The 18728-nt window shown below is 45.5% G+C and overlaps 1 protein-coding gene across 2 annotated transcripts in view; it reads left to right on the top strand.

Annotated features, from left to right (window-relative positions):
• The window catches only part of igsf21a (immunoglobin superfamily, member 21a), a 158550-nt gene that overhangs the window by 59849 nt on the left and 79973 nt on the right, over window positions 1–18728 (top strand). The window lies entirely within an intron of this gene.

Raw genomic sequence — 18728 nt, 5'->3', positions numbered from 1 at the left:
GTGGTTTGTGTTTTGATCAACGATGATCAGATGTCTGGCATCCGCGGTATATTTTGCCGAGGTGGATAGCCGCGCTTCGTGCTTGACCTTTGACTCTGGTGATGTGATCTTTGAAAAGCAGGCTTGCAGTCTCCCTCTTCAGCAGGCTTCAAAGCAGCTGTTGTGTGCCATAGTGTAGGGGCCCTGGCCAAACCAGGTCCCCCAGGACAAATCTGGATGCAAGACCTTGTGTTTGGCACATCAGATTATAGCAAATTTTAGAGCGATATGAGGATTACATAGACAGTACCAAATAAATTACCCATACTGCAAAAAATTCTAGATTACTTGAGATAGGTTCTTGACCTACCAAATAGACTCTATTCTAAACCACTTAATTAGCATGCCTAGGCACCATTGGTTTAGCTTGTTGTATTATATACAGGGTCATTGCTCTCCTCTGCGAGCATCCAAGACTGTCAGCAAGCTTTTTATTGTTTTCTCTGGGGAATTACAAATGCCATGATGTCCAAGTACTATTTGTTTAGACAAACACAATATTCTCAACCAATGACAAGTGAAAAAAAAGGGACAAACATTTTCAAGCTGTCTAAGAGCTCAAGAAAACAAAAAACCAAAAAACCTCCCATCAATAATTTCACGAGTGGACTGATAATTGTGATAAATTTATAAGCACCTTGTTACCATTTTATATGGACAAAACTATGGTGAACTCAAACTAGTGCCACTGAAAACAAGGTTGCACTGACCAACCGAACATGACTGTGGTCTGTTAAACCCACTAGCATTCCTTCAATCCCACTCACTGTGGAATGTTAAACCCACTACTAGTGGGTAGTGGGTCTGTTAGCATTCCTTCAATCCCACTCACTGTGGAATGTTAAACCCACTACTAGTGGGTAGTGGGTCTGTTAGCATTCCTTCAATCCCACTCACTGTGGAATGTTAAATCCACTAGCATTCCTTCAATCCCACACCCTGTGGAATGTTAAACCCACTAGCATTCCTTCAATCCCACTCACTGTGGAATGTTAACTCCACTAGCATTTCTTCAATCCCACACCCGGTGGAATGTTAAACCCACTAGCATTCCTTCAATCCCACTCACTGTGGAATGTTAAACCCACTAGCATTCCTTCAATCCCACTCACTGTGGAATGTTAACTCCACTAGCATTTCTTCAATCCCACACCCGGTGGAATGTTAAACCCACTAGCATTCCTTCAATCCCACTCACTGTGGAATGTTAAACCCACTAGCATTCCTTCAATCCCACTCACTGTGGAATGTTAAACCCACTAGCGTCTACCCCAGTTCCTCCAGACCTACTCACTAGCATCTACTCTGCTCCCCAAACCCACTCGCATGTTGTCTGCCGGACCTACATACACTCACTGCATTACCCATACCCACTTTGTATGGTCTGTCAGACAAGCTTATATCTACCGTCTTCCCACAAACCCACTTTCTGTGGTCTCTTGGACCCGTTCACCCCTACTCTATTCCCCCCGTCTCACTTCCTGTGGTCACGTAGACTTGCTTGTGTTCACTGTGCTCTCCCGAACCTGCCTTACGTGGTCTGGTAGATCAATACCTTCTCCCAAAGCCACTGGTCAGTGTACAGCCCTTTGCAGAACACCATCTACCTCTGTTTTCATGTTCCAGGTCTACTTTGGTCAGGCAGCTTGACCGTGAATGGGGGAAACAGATGCTTAAGAAAACATTCTCAGCTATAAATATGCTATATAAATACATCACCTATAAATCCATTTTATAAATAAAATTCACCAGCACCATTATAGTTAGTAGAAGCTTTGTAGAAAAGGTTGTAATTGTAGTAATAGTAGTAGAAGTGTAATCATGGGTGACCTATGGAACTGTGCATTACATATGATGTTGGACTTTTCCTAAGAACAATCTTATTGGATTGTATTACCATAAGCTGGAAAGTCCTGGTGAAAGACCCATGAATCGGTTGTCAGGTTTGTACTTATCACTAGTGTACAGCCTGTGTATGGTGCATAGCTGTGTGCCGCCGTGAAGCCGTGACACGGAGTCAGTCTTGTATTCCCCAATTCCCAGACTCAAGCCATTCCGGTCTCATCTTTGCAAATTCTGACCTTTCCAAGACAGGACAAAAAGAGATTAATAGCGCTTTACATATTATCCAGAGTCTCATACATCATGCCGCGCAGTTCGACAGGACCGTCGAATCCAGCTGGAGCTTTGTGGTGTTTGCCTGTTTCTTTCTGTGTGGGTTTTCTTTGTAGGATCGACTGTGTGAAGCTTACCTGAAGGTCACCTTTATAGCCCTCCACATTTTTACGATGCAAATATGTCATTGCTCTGTCCACTTGAAGTGCCCTTTCAAATACTCAAAATAAAGACAAAACACCAAGGTGTGACATTTGTGCATTGGACAATAATACCCTTCTGCCTTGATGATAGGTCTGAGGTCACCAGGTCACTTTAGAAATACACCACTGGGAACGCCTCTTCCAACTAGCTTAGCCGTTCAGAAGCACTGTAGGTTTGCACCGAAGGCAGAGAGCTTGACAGGAGCCACTACTGACAAAGCCGCCGACATCAACTTTTGACGACTGGCCAAAGGCCGCGAGTTGGTAAATAAGCGCCGGTTCTTTCTCCCTTGTAATTCCCAAACACATCGTGAATCAATTATCCACGCTTGCCAGTCAATGTCTCTTTAACATCTGCCTTGTGTTTGGCTAAACTGTTGTTGGCTTCTCGTATCTGAACCTCGCTCAGATATAGGTAGGGTTCAGCCCCACTGCGGGGAACCTGGGTGCCTAATCGAAGCATCTGATGAGGCACCGGCAGTGGGCGGAATTAAAAACCGCAGTGCTGCGCTCTTCATTACCAGGTGCCCTTATCTTGACAGCCCACGTCTGAGGGTTTTTGTACCACACACCAGCACATAACCTGCAGCTTCAAAGCATATACACATGCGAGAGTGCGCAGGCAACACTCAACCACTCCAGATGTAGGAGATTACCACTGAGTAGCTCTATGTCTGCTGGGGGGGGGGGGGGGGGGGAACTCATCCCAACAAATGGAGACAATACGCAAATTAGATTTTTTTTTTTTCCTTGATTGGAAAAAAAGATTCCTGTGCTCTAGTTCTGCTGCAGCAGCAAAGATGAGTTAAGCTCCATGCTCACGCAACCCACCCACCCCCCCGGCTACGCCCCATTGGTCGAGTTCATTGAGGACCATAGAGATTACAGCCCATAAAGGATCTAGTGTGCATGCTCCCATATATGCCATAAATGCACATGTAAGGATATATTGTTTTTGTTTATACAGTGTAGCCATGATGTTGCCAAATTGCAAAACCTCTGTAAAGGTATTTATGTAGGTGAGTGTGTAGCTATGTATGTATGTGTGTGTTTATGTATGCATGTATGTATGTACTTTATGATTTTAGGGTGTTAACTTAGGTGTAAATCATATTTAAGATTTTTGGGATTTTTTTCAATAATAACACAGAAATTGGGGGTCAGACCAAAATATTTGATCTTCTTTGTTGCCTTGTTGTACCTGAAATACACAAAACATAATTAAGATTCAAAGATAATCTGGGGGAATAGCCCGTGAGATCACTAACTCATTTACCCAAAACCTAGTAAGTATTAAGAATATGTCCACTTGAACCCTTACAGTTTTTAGTGGAATTTAAGTAAACTATTAAACGATATAAAAAAGGCAGATTTAACGTCCTGCATTTTAAGTGGCTTTCTCACCCGGTAATGCCCTTTACCGCATGTAGATATATAAAATTCTAGAGAGAAACCCGTTGTCTTTGTAACCTCTACTGCAGCGAAAAGTAGCGAAAGTATTAGTGAAACTAATACCAGTTAAGCAAAAGCATAAATGTGTTTCGAAAGTCCGTGATTACATCCAGACACTCCTGTCACAGTTTGTTTCTAGTAATTCCAGACGGACTGTGGATTAGACCACCATGACTCCCGTAATGCCGCGGAGACAATGTTATTGCAAACAGAGCGTCCGTTAGCTGGAGCTATAAGTAGCGCATTATCACTCTGAAACCGTTGACGCACTACGCGTGAGCAACTTAAGGGTGCTTGGAATCTTGGGAAGGTCCATGGAGAGTTTTTCTTCAGTTAAACTGCCTGGTGCTTCGCCGCACTCCGTGCCTGTTCCGATCATGGCAATCTAATGAAGAGATGGCCCATGCCCGGGCCTGATGGACGCCTCTGCGCTGAAGGCTGCAGACTTTATGCTCGGCTGCTTGCTGACTGTCACTCACTGCTCGCTAGTCTGCTCATGCTGCCGCAACCCTGACAGCGGCTACGTGAACGTGCCTTCTGTCAACGGGCTTTACTTGTCGGCATATGTACGTACATGTTTTTCAGCAGACCGAGTACAAAAGGGCATATAATGGGCCCAAGTGATCCGCATTTTATTATTTAGAAAGACTTTTCAGTTCCTGTTGCAGCACGTGGACATGAAGTGTTAGCGCCAGGCTCTTAATTAAGTGTGCGTTATTTATTTTCAATCTCTCTTTTTTAACTTTAATCTCACATAGAATTGCAAATGATATTTTCCCATGGTTTAATGACTATATCATTGCAGGTATGCTTGTCCTTAATCGATATTGATAAATATGCAAATATGGAACAGTTGAATGTGGAGCGTAGGCGTAGTTAGCGTCTGATATCACAATGGGAAGGAGTTGGGAGTTTGTATCTGAGCTCCACCCACCCACGGGGTTAGACCTCACAGCTGCCGTATTTGTCTGGAGGCTACTGATAACGAGATTCCCAAAGCACATCTGGAGTCATACTGCTCCGGCAATTTGAAATGGCCGCAGAGAACCTGCTTGCAGCTTCATACGGAACGCTCCATGACGGTTAAAATTGGTGCGGTAGGTTTATAAAGAAATAAGAAAATTGGGACTTTTATTATTTATTTATTTTACATTAACAGCATTTGGCAGATGATTTTATCAAGAGCAACATCCATAAGTGCTTTGCTGCCTCCTATGCCGGTACAAACAGGCTAGGGTGTAGGGATACCACAGTACTAAAGCCCTGTATAAACACACATAGAGAATGAATATTAGTTGTTTTTGTTGTTGTTTTTTTAGGTGACTAAGTGCATGATTAGTGTTTGATTTAAGTGCTCTTTTAAAAGGGTGGCACTTCAGTCTGTTTACAGAGGGACTCAGCTGTTTGGACAGCCTGGGGAAGTTTATCCAGTGCCTTTGCAGCAGTACAGGGATCAGTCTTGGTGCTCGTCCTCCCAGTGTGGTGAGCAGGTCAGTGCAAGCTGTGCTAATGGCTAGAAGGGAGTAGCGGGGCTCCACCCTGTGATGGGGTACCTTCAGAGTGCTGCTGTTCATCTAATAAATATGATCAGACGCTGAACCTTTGTGTACTAACAATCACTGGCTCAGAATTCATTTAGATAAGAGAGAAAGCAGTCTGAGCAGTGTTTTAGTGCTGCATTGTGAGAATGGAGTTTAGATCAGTGCAGCAGATTAGCGTGACTACATAGCTCTTTCCTGGCGACTTCCTGTTCCGATCCGATCATTTGGTATTAGTGTCCGATTATCGCATTCATTTTACAGTTATTGGCATACTTGTTCCTCAAAGTCACTTCCTGAAGTGCAGGCGGATTGTGCCGGACTGATTGGACCCGACTGTGATCCCGGTCCCCCTCCTTGCCAACCACCCCCCCCCCCCCCCCCCAAGCCTCCTTTTCTGTTTCGCCCGCTGACGCTATAGCCCACGTCTCCAACAATCTCATTACGGAAAACTGAAGCATCACACTGTGCAGAAGAAGCTGCTCTTGGCAAGATAATCTGGCATCCATGAGTGTGGGGGTGTGCAGCTTCCTGTGGTTGGCATCTTTTTTTTACTGCTGTGGTTGAGCAGTTCTTCACATTAGTCATTAGTACAATGTGTGTGACACATAGTTAGCACTGTGTAGTTAGCATTGTGTATTTTTAGTGTTATATCGGTAGCATAGTGAAGTTAGCACCATGTTGTCAGTGCTTCGTAGTCAGCATTGTGCACATAGCACTATATAGTTAGCATCATGCAATTAGCATCACAAAGTTTGAGTTGGGTTATTAGTGCCCTGCAGTTGGAGTTAGCATTGTGTTAGCTCATTGTATTTAGTATTGTGCACCTAGCATTATGTAATTGTCATCATGCACTCGTGTAGGTATCGCTGTGTTGTTTGGCGCTGTGTAGTTAGTGCTCCATACTATCCACCTTAAAAGGCTGCCTGCCCGACCCAGAGGAGCAGCAGTCTTAGCCACAGCAGTCTCGAGATCGGCAAGGTTCGGAGAGCACAAGCGCAGTTCAAGGACCCCGTCGCCGGGTTGCCGTGGAAACGGGAGAGCGGGCACGGCTCTCTAGCTTTGTGTACACACAGCACACTCCTGCAGGCTCGAGTGCAGCGCGATCCTTGCCGCCGCAAACCCCTCCTCCCCTCCCCCTCTCCTCCCCTCCCCCTCTCCTCCCCAGTGCCTGCTGCTCTCCTGCGGTGCTCTGCTATTGTCGCCCGGATCTGGAGCTCAGTGGAGCTTCTCCCATGATCTGCCAGCACGAGTCGCGCGCAGAAACTAAATATACCGTCCCGCGCATATCTTTAAACCCCACGTACCAGGCCGTGTCTGGAGGATATTTGACCAGGCCACGGATATTTGCGTATATCCGCGCACACCCTACACACGCTGAACCCCGAGCGTGTTCTGGAGACGTGAAACGTGCCGCGCCTCATCGTGAGGTGCACGCAACATCGCAGGCTGCGTGCCGGCCTTCTCCCGATTTCACTCCTCACAGTATTTAAAAGGCACTAGACGCTGTAATCAAACCCTTGTTGTCCAAACATGCAGACCGCAGTAATGAGAGAACGGATGTTTGACGATCCAAATAATCGTTTGATATGCCTTTATATTTACACTTTGCCGACACCCCCGAAAGGAGATGCCAGATTTATGGGGGACACGACTGTTATGTCGCTAATGGTGTCAATGTTCCCTTTGATACGACTAAATGTGCTCTGCGCTCCTCTTTTCGACAAGTCCATCCGAGAGAAGCAACAGATGCAAATTCCCGCTCTGCTAATGGCCTCTAAATATGGGGTTGTGTCTAATGAGCCGCCTTTGTTAAAACATTGAATTGTGCGGGTTGGGGGGGGGGGGAATCATTACCAGTGCTTACCAGTGCGATAGGCACAAGACCGTGTTATCTGTGTTTGCAATAGAGGCGAGGGAAATGGAATGCTAATATTCTTTGGGGATTTCTTAATTAGTCCTTTTCAAGACCTCTTTCCTCCACAATTCATTTCATGTGCAATGATTCTTCACCAAAGCGGGAAGGGCTAAGGTTTTTCCCTATGTGTGAAAATTGAGCCCGTTTTCCTAATTAGCCACTACTTAAATAGATATTAGTCTTCGAAAAATGTACTGTATTCCAATGCATTTAAGGATTTGGAGAGGTAGCCGAGGACATTTCATGGGAAAATCTGCACAGGAAGGTGTTCAAATGTTGTATTTGTTTGTCAAAATAGACATTATTCAGGATTGCGTTGGTTTACTTATGTGCTTGTGTGTGTATCTTTGTGCACATGTGCACATGTGTTGTGTGTGTGTGTGTGTGTGTGTGTGTGTGTGTGTGTGTGTGTGTGTGAGTTCTGCCCTAGAAAAAACATGAACATATGTTGCATTTCTTCTGTGAATCACTAAAATTACTGAAATTTCATCAAATTTTCATCTGAAATATGCCCACTATGTCTCTAAGAGAACATACAGAATGCTATCTATAAAAACTAACTCAGATAAAACTAAAAGTTGTAGCTTGTTGTTTTGTTATTTCAGAAGACCCACAATAATAGCGTGTTCCAATAGAATGTCTTATTCCTAAACTATTGACTGCTAACCAAGCTATGGGAAATCTCCTTTGCAGGCAGCTTCTTAAAAGTTTTTTTAAGGATTTGTTTTTAAGACTGTTCCCGAAACAGCGGTCCCAAAAGTGCTGCAGCAGTTCATTTTAATTTCAATATCAGACTGCTTAAACAAGAAAGTGATTAGTAAGTGATTAGGGGCGGATCAGAGTCTCACTCACCTGTGGTAGCGTTGGAATGAGACTCTGAGTCTCGGTTCATCGTGCAGCCGTGACTTCTAGAGTCATGCTTTCCGTGGGAGAAAGCGCTCCTGTGGAACATGTCTTTGCTTTTACTCAAGTTTGGTGCATTGTTAACTCACGCCAAACGTGACTCCAACGCGCCATTTATTAACGTCGCTATACATTTTTATTGCCATGGGTTCAACACATGTTTTATTATGTAGAAATACTTCAGTTTGTTGTTTTGTCATAAAGACTAATGATGTGGGAAGTAAAGGCTAGTTAGTTCAGGCCTGCAGTTCTCTTCAGAAAGCTGGCATTGTGGCACGGCTGAATCTGGACTCCCAGGATGGTTTCGTTCCAAGCAACACATTTTTCTCCTTGCCATATTTTTTGCTTGCTTGTTTGTTTGTTTGTTGTTGTTGTTGTTGTTCTTATTATTTTTCCTCTTCTTCTTCTTCTTCTTCTTCTTCTTCTTCTTCTTCTTCTTCTTCTTCTTCCAAGTACACAGTCTGGACTTGACAAATGTTTCCGAGAGTGTTCAGAAACGCACTCCGTGTGAGAGTGGCAGTGAGAACCCGACAGCATCACAACGAGCCCCGCGTTTACAGGAAGTCGTGCTGTGCTTTGAAGCACGTTGTCCCTGCTGAAAGCAGTGGGGATCGGTGTGTTGAATAAGCAGTTAGATCAGCATGAAGCTCAGCCACATCCAGCTAAAGGAACAGGACGCCATGCTGTGCAGGTTACACGGTGCATGCGAATAACTTTTCATTACAGCCGTACCGTTTGTTTTAGCTGTTTAACTTTTTTGCTCCGAAAAAGCATTTCCAGACGCACACAAGATGGAGTGATGGACTACTGCGATAAACTCTTTTTTTTTTTTTTTTTTTTTTTTTTTAGCAGTTGATGCAAACCAGGCTAGCTTGCAGTGTAATCTGTCTTCAGGTGGTCATTCCATGTAAAAAGAATCATATTTTTCTTCCAATCTTTCCTCCTCTCCCGATCCCAGTCCCCTGAAGCACTGAGCCGGATCAATAGGTGTACCATCCTGACGTGACCTCCGGCTGTCTGGGTCGGAGTCGTGGCCGAGTAACAATTAACGAAGCCTCCCCCTCCTCCGGTGGGTGTAGTGCACACGGGAGAAAGATGGGTTTTGTAATAGATTTTTGTCAGCATAAAATGAGAAGCTGACCTCTCATTCCGAGCTGAGTCTGAGCAGAGCCGAGTTAAAGGAATATTAATTTGACGCCTCGCTCTGCGCGATGGCCATGCCAGCTGTGTAGAGACGCGGGCAAAGAAGAAGCGCTCTCCCCGAAAGCAGGCCACAGAAGGAACTTCCGATTCCTGTAGCATCCTCGGGGCGAAACGTTCCGGGCGGGCGTAGAGCGGACCGGATTTATGACTCCATTGAGTGTATGCGCGTGAGAGGACGGGCTTAAGCAGGGCATGCTGGGTAGGCACCAAGTCCAGTTGCTAGAGCCATCCCACTCCTTATCTCTCTTTAATGGGACACGCGAATCCCTCGTTCTCCTTTCTATCGCTCTTCACTCAAAGACTCTATCTGTAGTTAAAAATCCTCACTGTGAAATTGATTGTTTCACAGTCTGTCACCTTGCTTTGCCCTTCTCCGATCCGCACCGAGATTGTGGTCAGCTAAAGAATAATCCTGTCCATTTGTCATCGGGTTACGGTTTCCCGACAGATTAATTTATTTCCCATGTTATGCTCATAAAACGTGTCTTTCATGCGCGCCGTCAGCCGAGACTTTACCGATGTGTTCCGAGGCTTGCCGGCAGACGCTTCCCTGCAAACGCGCGGCCGTGTAAGCCAGCGTCGTTAAAGGTCCTTGCTCAAGGTCACCTTAGCAGGATAAGAACTCATTCACATCTGGTCTGCTTTGTACATCTTCAGAGTGCAACCGCCGAGTTTCTGGCCTAACTCTTCCCATAGCCACAAGCTGCCCTCTCACTTGTGAAATTGACATTAAATTGCTGTAATTACATCAGATTGTCACTGTAGAGCTGCTTTTTAAAATAACTACTAATCCTAATAACTGATTGAGTGCTTGATGATCTAACTTAATTGATCAATTACGTTCGCTTACGTATGTGATCAGAGAAAGAAATGAAAGACTCCATGAGAAAATATACTCCCTTTCAGGTTCATGTTCTGTTGCACATATCACGGTACTGCAGAACCTGCTATGGCAGCAGTATCCTAGCGACGCGCGGACCTTTTGGTCACAGATTTGGTTCCAGCCTATAAAGTCGGATTCGGAGCCCAATGTACTGGTTTCCTTGAAACCTTTGACTGTGCTAACCCCTCCGGTTCCAAACGCGAATTACTCTTTAGCAGCCAATGTTACATTTGCATTTATTTATGCTTTACAATTATGCAAATTTCTATCATGTCCATTTTCCTACCTTAAATAAATTACTACTAATTTACTAACATATAGTACTAATAATCCACTGCTTAGACTGCATTTCCATAATACAATTTTTTCCTAATGTTTTTATACATTTTTCCTTTAATCTTTACTGTTTATTTCTATTGTCATTATATGCCTATGTCTACCTCTATTTATATCTACATCTTTAGATCTGTTTCTATACTGTTTTAAAGTTGTTTCTCTTTTTATGTAGTTGGGTTTTATTCAGGTCTGTGTAGTGCATGCATTATGTGGGTGTGCTATTAAAGACTTGCTTTCCCTGGCCTTACATTCATGAACAGGCTTCAACCACGTGGTTCCTTTTATAGATCGCAGCATTTATTGAGATTCCTGCTTATTGCATCTTGGTTTATTTGTTTGTTTGTTTTTTTGTTTTTTTTAAATAATGTGCTTCAGAATTAGATGCTGGCAGAAATGAAGGCTCTGAGATTCTGGCTCGTTAAAAAAAAAAAAAGAAGTAGAGTCATTTTTCAATGGAAAAAACAACAACATTGAAGTGAATTCATTGCGGAAGCGTTCACAGTTTGGCCTTTGTCTTTTGGGCATGAGTGTCGGCTGCCAGGGCTTACAAAGAGTGAAAGTAAGCGACAAAGCCAGCGAGGCACGTGTACACGAAAGGAGAGACGCGAGGCCGAGCGAACTCTGCTCCGCTGTCACAAGCGTTATATAAAACCTCCCGCCTCTTTTTTAAGGCCATTTTTTAGGCGATGTCATCGCTTTGCCATTATGATTTGCGACACGCGCGCCACATGAGCTGCCCGTCCACCTGATGCGCGTCATGTCCAAAGAATTAGCAGCTGATTTCCCCAACGAGCCCGCGAGATCTTGGCCAGCGTGAAGACATTTCGCTTGACTACTCCACTCCGTACATCAGTCTGTACCCCCTCACCCCCACGCACCCACTCCCCCGGCCAGACATGAATCACTGTCCACATTAAGGAGCTACTGGACGGGGCTCGCTTGCACACAGCGATTAGATGGAGGAGCGAAGTGACAAATGACACGGCGATTAGAACAATTTCTCCGCGCCGCGAAGCGAAATCCACCCCGCCTTCTAGGAGCCGGCTCGAATCGTGCGTTTCGCCGTGACAAATGGGAGAGGATAAGGATCTGCCTCTCTCCGGAGTGGGCCGGGTCCAGACAAAAGCAATACCACCGGGGTCAAATTGATCCACTGTTAGACTTAGCGAAAACAAGGAATACGTTGTAGGTTCAGATAGCAAAGCCCCCGCCGAACTGGAGCAGGAGCTCAGGAGACCAGCGGACGCGTGCAGTGCGGCAAGTCAGAGGCAGGATAGAAGGGGCAAATAAAGAGAGAAGTACTGAAAAAGACACGGCTGGACCTGGGAATCAGATAATGGCTTTTATGTGGTTTTATCAATGTCTCTAGCAGAGCAATGACTCTCAATAGCAGAGCATTTCCTCCATTAAAACATATCTTCCTTCCAGTATGCTTGCATCATCGTGTTTCTCCCTAATGCGTAGTTATTTTGTCTTCCTAGTTTTATTTAAAATCAAATAAAAAGCCGCTGAGAGTTCTCCAATACCTCTCTCGCTGAAGTGCAAGGGGTCGATGACGGGCCAAGGAATCTAAGCACTTCTAAGGGCTATTTTTTATTTTTTTTCCTCCACAGTGGCCTTGATGCGATCAGGCAGACGGATGTCACGCGTCCCCAAACAAAGGCGCTGCTGGTTTGGGGCTGCCAGGGCCCCTGCCGCTTGCCTGCGCTGCTAATGGTCGCCTCGCTCGCAATCGATTGGGTGCGCAGACCAAGTGTTGTTAGCACTCCCATAACCACAGCTGGGACGCATCGGCAGCTGGGTTTCATCTTCCGGCGGTGCTGGTGAATGGGGGGGGGGCAACGTAGGCACTTTCAGGAAGAGAATTTCCTAAGCGCAGCTTTAAATGATCCTGGTGATAGACATTAACATGAGACATATGGATGGTAACTGGCCCGAATGTGTCTGCAATTTGTGGGAGTAGATTTAACAGAATTTTGCACGAGCCACGAATGAGAAACAATTATGTGGTGATTGCATCAGTCTGCTCTCAGCCGATCTGAAGGAATGCTAGATGATGGAATTTTAAGAGTCACACCCACCCAAATCCAGGGCAGGCCGCTTGGTCTTCGCTGCGCTGACGTGTGTATGTGTGTGTGTGTGTGTGTGTGTGTGTGTGTGTGTGTGTCTGAGTGCGTGTGTGTTGAGTCAAGGCTGGCAGTCTGTATGGAGTGAAGACTTGAGCCCAGAGGCAGCTCTGCAGGATGGTGTCGAGACGCAGAGTCACTGTCAGAGTGTCACTCTCAGAGTTTAACTGGTGATGTGACCTATCAGAACGCCTGCAGCACTACAGCCATTGATTCCTCTGTTTAACTCTTCCACTTGGAGGCCAGAGATGACGTAATGCTGGGAGTTAGACATTATGCGTCAGGCGCGGGGGCGCACGTGTGAGATGTGTCACGGATTAGACCATCACAGGGTCCTTCTGCAAGAGCCGCGGCCTGGTGCAGACTGGCGTCTCACAAAGTCTCGGCAGACCTTCTTGTCTTAATGAGCGTCATCGGGTGATCTCCAGGAGGTCTGCAGACCTGAGTCTGCCATGCCTGTTCATCCATTTAGAGGATGCTAAACATGAAACCTGCTCCGTTTGGTGGGGGGTGGGGGGATAAGCGTGTTAAAGCTGTTTTAATGGAAGTGTGTTGTTAATGGTGCCACTGATTGACTTCGAGCGTGATGCTGTTGTCTGCCAGGGAGGTAGTAATAAAGGACTAATAAAGATGTTCCCACATTAAGACAAATTTCAAGTTTCCTGCTGCTACCATTTAGTTCATTAAGACTAAGCTCAGAAATATATAAATAAAAATGAGATTTCTAAAGCACCGTAGTTAAGATGAAAGCCTGCTTTTACCCTTCACGTTCTTTGATTATCTCTCTTCCGAAGCGCGTAGATTTTACTGAGGCCTGTTTCATGCAAGCCATTAATTGCTCGCTGAGTTAATGATTTGTCAAATCCAGAGATATCCCACCTCCCTCAAGGCCAGGTGCTCCCTTGTGCTGGCAGTGTGCCATTTATGGAAGTAAACAAGACTTCAAATTTGAAAAGTTTCTCTGTGCTGGCAAAGGTTTGGCTTTTGATGCACATAGTCTTTTGCGTTGGGAAAGTCATGACATATATATATATATATATATATATATATATATATATATATATATATATATATATATATATGCCAATTTTTTATTTTATCATTAATTTTTATTTCACCAGTAGCTTTCCTCTGGCTAGAAATGACAAACATGTGAAAAAGATGGTAAGACCTTGTGTTAGAACTAGAAATAAAAAGTGATCTATTTTTAGGCTTGTTTTTACATTTCTGCGAAAAATGCCAAGTTCATAATTATTCATACCCTTTCTATGTAGTCAGTGGCAAAGCCTTAATTACTAACTAGCTTTGGGATTTCTGGAATTTCTGGACCACTTTTGCAATGAAATTTGGAAAGCTTCCTTGCCATCACTCAGTTTCCCACCACATTTTCTCAATGGGATTCAAGTCTGGACTCAGGCTGGGTCACTCCAGACTGCCGATGTCGCTTTCTGTTAACCCTTTCTTCACCAGTCTGGCCACGTGTTTCGGACCATTGTCTCGTTGGAGGCTCCAGACTGCCTGATGCTTTCATGCAGAATTTTAACGCAGGCCAGTTTTCTCGTTCTGATCTGCTGGCATGTCCTCCTCGAGACGCTGACACCAGTATTGCTCATACTTGCCAGGATGGCCTTGCTGGTGCTCTGCGGATTCTGCACGGCCTCTGACACTACCAGCGCAGGGGTCGTGTTTTGGCCTTTCCGGTTTTTCACACCGAGGAACTCCTTGTATTTTTACTGCAAGCACTCGAAAACATTTGAATGTTGCTTTATAGCCTTGTGAGCAGTCACAGTGCTCAGCTACAGGTCCTCAATAAGATCAGTGACTATAGTCATGGCCTGACTGCTGTGAATCAGAACTATGACTCAGCTGTTCTCGGTTTAGAGTTGATCAGGGTGCTCGAGAACAGAACTGAACTAGACCATTTGGAATGGTATAGAAGCGTGCGCTACAGAATCCATAGAAACTTTAGTCATGGTATTTTAGTAAAAATGCAAAGAAAAAAACAGAAATAGTACAAATGTATTGTTTCTATCTCTAGCATTATCTTTTGCCACTTTGTTATGCTGTTTCCTCAAAGAAGAAACCTTTTTTTATGCCTGGTAAAATAAAAATTCACTATAAATCAAAACTGGGCACAGGTATGAATACACTTTTTCATTATATGTCACGTTGAACGGAAACACAAGTTATTGAAAAGCCAACAACCTGAAGAACTTATGGCTTGTCTTGATAGTTCAATTAAAGGATTTAATAAACCATAGATGAGTATTCTTTGCGAGCCACGTCGATGGGATTGGTCATCTTCTTATGTCTCAAGATGACAGTTAATCTCAGATTCAGGCAAACACTCTCCCAAAGAGTCTTCGTTCCATTTCAAGGTAAGGAATTATGAAATTACGTCGCCACCGGTATACTGAGAACAGGCCCCATGCTTCCATCGCACCCTTACTTTTTTGGCCAGCGTTCCAGAGTTTCAGCCAAAGTCCCATAAATTCCTGCTAACCACAGCCTTTGTCGTAATTGTTGTGGGGACTGGCACGCTGGCCGGATTATATACGATCTGCGTAAACTGTTCTCCTCGCTTTGCCAACGAGGACGCGAGCAGGTGCCCAAGTGGAATCAGGGGATAAAAATCAGAAGCCTTCCTCTACCATTTTCATCCCACACTCCTCCACAACACACCTCCAGATTATCGCCCCAATCCCCCCCCCCCCCCCCCCCCCCCCCACCGGCAGTAATAGTTGACAGGAATGCTTACTGTGGGATGTACCTGCCGTCCCAGGGAACACAGAAAGCCCGCGGTCCTCCCGAGGACTGTCCCACATCTTGTTTTATTACATGGTGTTTTTTAAGCAAATGACTGTCATATTTTTACGTCTTGTTTTGGCTCGTACACTCTCTAATTTTTGTTTTTCCCTCCACGCTTGTTTAACTAACATGAGAAAGTAGTATGGAACTGGAGGATTTTCTCCTAGTAAGCTTGACTAAAAATAGCCCTGAAATCAAAGTGCCTGCCACAGCACAGGACAACTTTAGGAATGTGGCATATTAACCACAACAGATTAATTATAACCACAGGACTAACCACAGGAATGAATCCATCAGAACACAACATGAGTCTCTCCAGACATTTCACACCTTAAAAATCCGTTTGCGGTTGTTTGACGTCAAACCGTTCCTCGATTTGAAGCGGCTTGTCTTTCTTTTCCTGATATAGTGAGTTCAGTCTCCCAAAGTTATATGACAAACGGGATTGCACGTCGGATCTTCAACAAGCTCAAAATAAGCCTTTGATGTTGCTGGAATCAGAGAGGCAACAATCCTTCCTGAGATAAAAAGTAAACTTATTTTAAAAATGTCTGTTGGCCTTTTTATTGCTTTTCCTTTTTTTCCGATTCGTAATAGAATTTTTGCTATGCTTGAAATCGGCACCCAAATCAGCCTTTTGGCAGGTAGCTGATGACTCGAGCAAATGATATGGAAATAGCAAAATGATTTGCATATCATCAGATTTCACTAGCCCCATCCGCGTAGCCTCCGATCTTTGATGGCGAGGTTGGCTCTGGGGGCACCAGGCTGAACAGAAACAGGGCTGGAAGAAACGCTGCCCTGTGGGTGACTCGCTGCGTTTGCAATTTCACAGTGGTTGCAGGTTGTGAATTCGATTCTCGGGTCTCCCAGGACACAGCTGCCCCAGTGTGACCGGGGAGACGGGCGGAGGTGTCGGCCGCCACCTGCGCGCGGAAGAGCCTCGCCCGGACGTGCCGGTGTGAACCTGTCCATGTGCCTCTGATCAAACCGTCAACACTATGACCCGCGTCAGCGAGCCAAAACAATTTTACGTAGCTCATGTCATAAGATGTGTGCTTTTGTTTTTTCTCTCTCTGCTTCATCTGGGTATGTGCGCAGAAATTCTAAACCGGGGCTTTTTAACGCCGGTTCTGGAGGCACTGGTTTAAACTTTCAACAAGCCCTTCATGAGCTGGGTGGAGTGTGATACAGCAGCAAGAATCGGAAACTTGCCTGCATGGCCCCAAGAGAGGGACCGAAAACCCCCCACTGTAAACATACTACGGCAGTCGCGGGGGGACGATTCGTGAGCTCGGAAATGTTGACTACGCTGATAAATCCTTCTTGTTTCCAGCACACTTATGCATCTTTAAAACTGTTGATTTCTGTTCTACAGGCTTTACACTGTATTTTATGTACAGAATGCCGTTAATGCATTGACTGAATCCAGAATCGTAAGCACGTCGCGGTGATTTAGATCTCCTAAGTCCTTGGCCCTAGGTGCCCGGGAGAAGAAGCCAAGCCTCCGGAATGAGAACGCAAGCGCTCGCCGCTTACTGATTCAATTACCCCATTCACGTCCTCGCATAAAACGCGGAGACACATAAACATCAGTGCAAATTCATAGCATCAGATAAATCTGTCAAAGTCCCCCTTTTTACGGCTCTTTTAAAGGCCGTTAGAGTATGTCAGACGCGAGGCACTTGTCCTCTCCCTATCAGGCCGCTGCTGTGAACGTGCGACCGCGTCAGGGAAGAAGAGGCAGAAAAAATACTCTTCATGCTGAACAAAAGCTCGCACAGCTCGTCAGTGCCGCCTGGCTCACGGCTTTATTTGATGAGGGCCGGGTGGTCTGAGCCCGGCGACCTGCCCAGCGTGACGCCCGGCCCCCCGTCGGCAACACGTCCAGTGTCGAAGTGAGAAGGCTGGGTTTAATGCACGGCTGGGATTTCAATGTGATTCCTCGCGCTACGATGCTGGTCACTGTCTTGTTCTCCCCCTTCGCCATTTTTTCAATTGTCTGGTCGGTTTGCGGACAGACGGAGATACAGGACCAAAAAAAAATTTTTTTCATGCAGGCTTATCAAGGAATGTCCCAAGATTAATAAAACAAATAAACAAAACAAAGTCACAGCAATAATCCAGGCAGAGGTCCAGGCTGTAATCCAGGCAAAGGTCCAGCACCAGGCTGGTAAACAGAGCAAACAGAGCAAAATAAAACAGTAATCAGAGACAAAACGCCAGAGAATATAACAAAGATGACTTAGAAACACAGGAAAACACACAATGAGACGTTGCAAGATCTCAACTGCAAACAAAAGCCTGAGTACATAGGGAGAGATGGCCAGATAGAGAACAGGTGTGATCAGTATGCAAAGGGGGTTTTAGCGAAGCTGGTCAGAGGATCATGGGAGTTGGAGTCCGTGATGGAGGTAGCGGGTGAAGTGAGAGGATTGGATGTGACATTCACCATTTCTTGCTCATCTGTGTAGCTCTGGAGGCCCCACAGAATCTGAGCTTTGCTGGTTTCCATCACTCTCTGGGATTCCTCCCATCTGGCCTCGGAAGACGCCGCCCCATGCCTCACACGCGCTCTCACATATGAGCCCTGCCCCGAGGCATGTGCGTGGTTGTATAGATCCACTGGCTAATTTGTCCACTTGGCTTGCATGCTTTTATTTCTACTCCAGAGCGACTCTCCATGTTCACTGTGATGTCCCGACTTGGCAGTGCTGTGGACTCTTTTGGGCTCGAGGCAGAAGTCGGGGTTCACATTTCCTCTCCAGTGAAACTAAAAGGGAACACATCCAAATACCCTCCCAATGATCCCTCTCACTTGCTCCTGTTTTACATCTCAGGAGGAGAGCTCTTTATTTTCCTTCTCGGTTTGGAAAGTTGGCACCGGATGGGCATTTTAAAGGCACTTCCCCTTTCTCTTTAATGTCTTTTTAATCCATTTCTTGTTCCCACTTTTTGATCTGCGGCGAGCGACTCCGCGGAGAGGAAGCGATGCGATAAAAGCAAAACACATGGTCTCCTTGCTAATGCTACGACTCCCTGACCTGTGAGTGTGTGCACGCGTGCAAGGGAGGCAGAGAGAGAGAGAGAGAGAGAGAGAGAGAGAGAGAGAGAGAGAGAGAGAGAGAGAGGGGACTCCCACAGCAGGAAAACTTGGCTTTGGTACGGCCTCGAGCACTGGTACCGGCGTCCACCTGACTTGGG

Source organism: Electrophorus electricus, chromosome 20 (genome assembly GCF_013358815.1).
Source record: "Electrophorus electricus isolate fEleEle1 chromosome 20, fEleEle1.pri, whole genome shotgun sequence".
Taxonomy (NCBI): domain Eukaryota; kingdom Metazoa; phylum Chordata; class Actinopteri; order Gymnotiformes; family Gymnotidae; genus Electrophorus; species Electrophorus electricus.
This window is presented reverse-complemented; position numbering and strand designations above follow the sequence as displayed.